We start from the raw sequence: 6,044 nt of genomic DNA, 5'->3' as shown, positions 1-6,044 counted from the left end.
AATTCTGCATTCAGTTTTGAGATATGCAGATAAAGTCTTTCTGCAGGATAAACAATTGAAATTAAAAAAAAAAAAAGAGGTCCCACACATGGTCTTTAGCTTGCTATTTAAAAAAAAAAAAAAAAAAAAATAGCAGTACATTTGGGTTTAAAGAAATGTGTCAAGCATACCATTTTAAACCACCCACTCTTTGACCAGAAGTTTAATCATTTAATAAGGTTTTGCAAGTTATACAACATTTATCTTTTTCTCCAGCTTTGAGAGCAAGCAGATATGTTACAAGCGTTTTCTTGTTGGCTTTGTATATTAAATAAAACTGTAAGGTAAGGTATTTGCAGTTATATTTAGTTATACAGACAGGTTTGATGATGGTCTGTTGGCAACAGTGTATTTTCAAGTGAAACTAAATCTGTTTTGCTTGGCACACATTTCTTGCAGTCTTACACGACACACTGAATTTCAGCAATGCACTATTCCTAGCAGAGCTGTGAACTTTCATTAATCCTGATTTCAGAAACATATGGTTTCTAGCACAGACAAATGTATACACTGAAACTTTTCATCTAAAAACAGATTATTTTTCCCATTTCTGACTACAAAGGGTTAGATATAGCTAATGTGTATTAGTTTGATCTGTTCCATCATCACTTTGCCCTGATGACTATAATTGCACCATGATAAAAACCTTGAGATTTTGTCATGCTCTCAGATTTCTTCCACTGACATGCGTCCAGTGTGGACTGAAATGGTTTGTGCCCTGTGGAAGCGACTAGAACTTGGTACTAGAAAATAACTGTGTCACCTCCTCTGATGTCTTGTGCAATTGCTTGTTCCTCAATCCTTTTTGAGCTTGACAATCAAAGGTGTGTACATTGCATGGATAGGAAACAAAAGAGTACTGCAATGAGATTGAGCAATCTTATAGCTAGGCATTAAATCTACAGTATATGGTAGAATAATATACTGTATATGCATCTAATAGTATACAATTCTTAAAATAAAGGTTCCAAAAGGGGGTTTTCACAGCGATGCCATAGAAGAACCAGTTTTGGTTCTCCAAAGAACCTTTCAGTGAAGAGTTCTTATAAAAGAACTTATTTTTTTTCTTAGTGTGAAGAACATTTGAATAATCTAAAGAACCTTTTTCCACTGTAAAGAACCTTTTGAGGAATGAAAAGGTTCCATGGATGGTTCCAAAGGTTCTTTGTGGAACCATTGATGCCAATAAAAAACAGTGTAGTATAATGTGAATGCATGGGAAATGTGGTTTGCATGATTGCAAGTGAGTTAAACGGTTTAATTGAGAATTATGAAACCACCTTCATTTGTTTAATCAAAGAATGAAATCAGTTTATACAAATGTAATACTGCAGTTTGACAAGTTTATACACTCATTAAATATTGATTTTATTGTTTAATTTGTACCAGCTTATGAATTATATATAGTATATCTCTTTATGACTGATAGCTATTGATAATAATTGAATTTGATTATTGAGTCATTTTACTATTTGAACTTAGTTCTATTATGTTTTAAACAATGCAAATTCCTTTAAAAAAATATTAGAAGTTTGTAGGGGTGTCCCCGACTAAGGATTTTCATAGTCGAATCGGAATTTTCGAATCTTGCTGACAGTCGACTGATAGTCGAATCATATGTTTGGGGGCGGGGCAAAATACAAGTCAGACATTAGACAGTCATAAATACTGACGTTAACACGCAGGGAAAATGTGTAATGGACGCCTCGCAGATACAAACGGAGTGAATAATGTTTTATGTTTTGATTAAAAGATAGTTAACATTAAAAGTCAGCGAAACCCTAAGAATTCACAAAATTTTTTACAATAGTGCTCTCATTATAACGTTATGTAGGCTATACGACAGTTATTAATGTTCTGCATTTCTGTTTTGAGCTGCGCGCGCTGAATGACCAGTAGAATTAATAATTTAGAAGGTTTTTAATCAATGGGATTTAACTCATTTATCTCATATAAAATACGCTTCATTATTTATACTTGTGGACGCGTTCTTGACGCAACAACGTGCAAAAAGACGGGAAATAAACTCTAAAAAATCACAGCGTTTTATTATAATAGTGTTCTCATTATAATGTTATGTGTAGGCCTATGTGACAGTCCCAGTCATAGTTATTACTATTCTGCATAGTGGTTTGTCCTGCTCGCGCTGCGCACTGAAGAGATAATCACTGTTCAATAAAGCGCTTTACTGCAGCGACTCAACCAAATGCATCATATACGAGATAAATAATATATACACGATATATATAAACCGGCTGAAATGTTTTGAAATCACTTGTATCCTACCTGATCGAAAAAAATCCAGTCTTTCACTCTGCGTCAGTTTGAGTCTTGTTAAAGTTTTAAATCCTTGCCGCCAAAATGCTCCTCTGTCGGTCACAGATTATGGAAAGTGAAATTTAAATCTATAGGGGTGGTTGTATTTATTCACGCACGTTAAAATATTTATTTAAAGCTTCTTTTTTTTCAGATTCTTATTTACAGCATTATCATAATAGGCTGTATATTAACTTATTGGGAGAAAACTGATAGTTCTATGTGAAATCAGACATTGAGCACCCCCATATTGCCAAAATGGTATGATCACAACACCCCGCGAATATTCGACTGTGAGATTGGGAGTCGAATCAGGCTCCTCGAATCGAAGCATCGAATCGTCGACTATTCGGGGTCACCCCTAGAATTTTGTTTCAGTTTCCAATGCAGACCTCGATAATAATAAAGCCACTAATATAAAATGCTTGTCCTTTTGCGATCCCCCTCATGCTAATCCATGTAGACCATTTAAAATTTCAAAGCCAGCACTTTGAAGTTGACCTCCTCGATCTTGGATGTGTTAGGAGCTCACATGTACAGGCCTGTAACTGAGTATCATTTCTTTTGCTATGGGAAAAACAGGTGCTATGGAGGCTGAACACAATAAGCAGTAGTAACTGGGCAGGAGAGAAGACACAATTGTCACAATGGTTGTCATGTGTTTTGATGTTGTGTCACTGAGGACACACCTGTAAATTCAACATGTCCCCAGGCAATATGTGCTAAAGCTGGATAAGAACAGAACAGAGAGATAGGAGACGTACAAGTCAAAAAGTGTTTATTATTATCTGGCATGTTTCCTTATGGTCACCTTCCACATTGTTTATGGTACATGGTGCACATAGTGCATATATTCATATGGACCGTTTTTTATGATGCTTTTATGGTGCTTTTGCTTCTTTTTTAAGCTCAGTCCTTGTTCATTGTAATTGCATGGAAAACAGAATGCAAAACTGTTGGAGGTTGCAGTTTGGCTGATGAAGTCTTGAACTACAAAACATGCAGAATTGGAGTGATATGATTTTCATTAGGCAAGCTATGAAGGCCCATATTTTCCATGGGTACAGCAAAATATGCCTCCAAGAAATCTCTGTTTAGAGTTTCATCTGGTTGGACTAAAACCAGAGGAACAGAACAGGCCTGTTATCCCGTTCCAAAACTCCCCGTTGGCACTATATCGATTGCCATAATATTCTGTGTTATATAACTGCTTAACATCCACCATTTTAATGTGCTAATATTTTTCTCTACATCTCTATACTTTCTAAAATGCCTTCCCCCATACATTTAGCACAGTTCACACTGTATCTGAATTGACAATTTTGGATCATACCAGTGTCCTCTTTCCCTCTTTTCCTCTTTTCTCTCTTTACAAGAAGTCTCATCCAAAGAAAGACAAAAGACACCTCTGAGACAGAGAATAACAGTAAATCATGTCAGATGCATGATGAAAAACTGTTCCAGATTGTCTCTAGCATGCATCTATATTTTGCATTGATATCATGACTTTACTGTTTCTCTCAAGCAAGTTCTTGATGTAAAAGTAGACGAGCAAACACTGAAGCTGATGGTTTCACAGACACTTAGCCGGTTTGTGCGCCTGTGTTGCGAATGGAAGACACACAACAAAAAAACAATGGGACCTTGTGTATTTCTGTGTTGGCTATAGTACTAACCTGATGTAACAGTTAACAGATGGTCAGAAATGCTATAAAAGCCACAATCATGAAAACACTGGCAAAAGAAGACTGTAACAAATCAAAATATTCTGGGAAAACAAAGCTGGCACTAAAGCTCTCTTCCTCCCTTGCGTTGACCATTGAGGTGTTGTAAAATGGTCATAGCTGGTCTCTGCTGGTCATAGATTTAATAGTTATCATGTGTGTCAGACAGCTGAACTACATTCTGAGTGATGAAAAGGAAGTGAAATGAAGTGGTTTTGACTTCTGAGTCACAGGCTGTTTAAATAACCCATTCAGGTTTTGTAATACATTGCTTCAAGTCTTTTGGCTCAAAGAGTCTGAAAAAAACTGTGAAATTGATGAAGTCTCCATTTGTAAATTTTGTATGTGCCCATATAGTCAATATATTTTTTGGGCTGTCACCACAACTGAAGTCAAAACCACATGGACACCCATTACATTATCAAACACTGTCTGTTTGCCTAATGAGAATCATTTGCCTAGTGTGAGAGTCTGTGTGGTCATCTGTTTATATTTACAAAGTAGGTGTCAGTGAGAGAGTCCTTTTTTGTCCCAACTTAAATAAATAGAGCTGATGTGCTTCATATGTCCAATTCACACCCAGCACACACCCTTGAAACGTGGAAGGTTAGAGAGGTTAAAATTTAGGAGAAAACTGGACTGAGCACAAGTCCTGTTAATATTACCATTTAAAAAACATTGTAAACTGTTTTAATTCAACCTCTAAAACACTCTAGTGAAAACTGGCGAATTTAGCCCGTATTTAAATACAGGGCTGTGCACAGACATTTTGAAGGGCAGTGGCCCAAACCAAAAAATGGGGCACTAAGGGGGTGGGTGCTTGTTAATACAAATTATCCAGTTGTTACAAATATACAATTAAAAGAGTAGACAGCACACTCTGTAATAATTTCAGACTTTATTGTAGATGTTTTGATAATAGTGGACTCTCCCTCACTCTCTGAGCCTGCTTCTGCCTTATCTTCAATGGAAGTAGGGGAGGGTGGGGTAAGTTGAGCCAGTGGGTAAGTCTTGGCAACTGTACACTTTTACTGTCATGTGACCATGTATTTTGGAATCATCCATAATTTCTGCCAGACTGTGAAAAGGAGAAACGCATGGGGGGAGTGGAAGGCACCCAAAAACTGTTTTTGGCTTGTCGAAGTAAAATTTTTGCATAAGAGATGTAATGGTTGTTACATCAAAGCAAATTTACTCAGGTCTAAAAATATTTATGATACATATAGGTGATTAAGCAATGTATACAACCATGCAAATCATTTAGCTAAATATTAACCTGAATTGGTAAGCTTTTTTTTATTTTCTTTTTTTTTTCAGAATGGCAAATGGGGTAAATTGAGTCAGCATTTTAACTTTAACATAAGGCACTGTAGTTAAATTAAATCTCTGAATTATAAACTGGTATTTTAAAGTGATATTACTGGTTTAGTTTATCATATAGCCTATACATATTATTATTTGATAGGGAGAGTGTACAATTGCATCAAATCCTTCTCTGATAAGAACCAGAAAAATGCATTTCACCACATTATAATCAGATATATCTTTCCATTAGTCGCTAATGGCCAACAAACTCTCTGTTTAGTCTGTTTTTAGGAAGGTTACAACTTTGGTGTTCAACATATTGTTTCAGAAATGCAAACAATTAAATATTGAAATTTAAACTTCATTTGGTTGGTTTTATGCTGTTAAAGTTAACTTTATTTGGTCAGATTTTACGCCCAGATGGTGCATCTTACCCACTGACTCGACTCGGGTCAGCTTACCCCTAACCCGGGGCAAACTGAGCCATGGGAACACTTTTTTATAAGAAACCATATTTTTAGAACCCATACTTAATGAATACTTTCATTAGGTGATAGGATAGATACTTTTATTGTACTTCTGTGTCTTTTTCCCTTATCTTGAGGACCACATAAAGTAAAAAAAAAAAAAAGGCTTATCCTACCTCACTCTCCCCTATAA

This window comes from Onychostoma macrolepis, chromosome 16 (genome assembly GCF_012432095.1).
Source record: "Onychostoma macrolepis isolate SWU-2019 chromosome 16, ASM1243209v1, whole genome shotgun sequence".
In the NCBI taxonomy this organism is placed as follows: domain Eukaryota; kingdom Metazoa; phylum Chordata; class Actinopteri; order Cypriniformes; family Cyprinidae; genus Onychostoma; species Onychostoma macrolepis.
The sequence above is the reverse complement of the archived record's forward strand: the minus strand, read 5'-3'. Positions refer to the sequence as shown.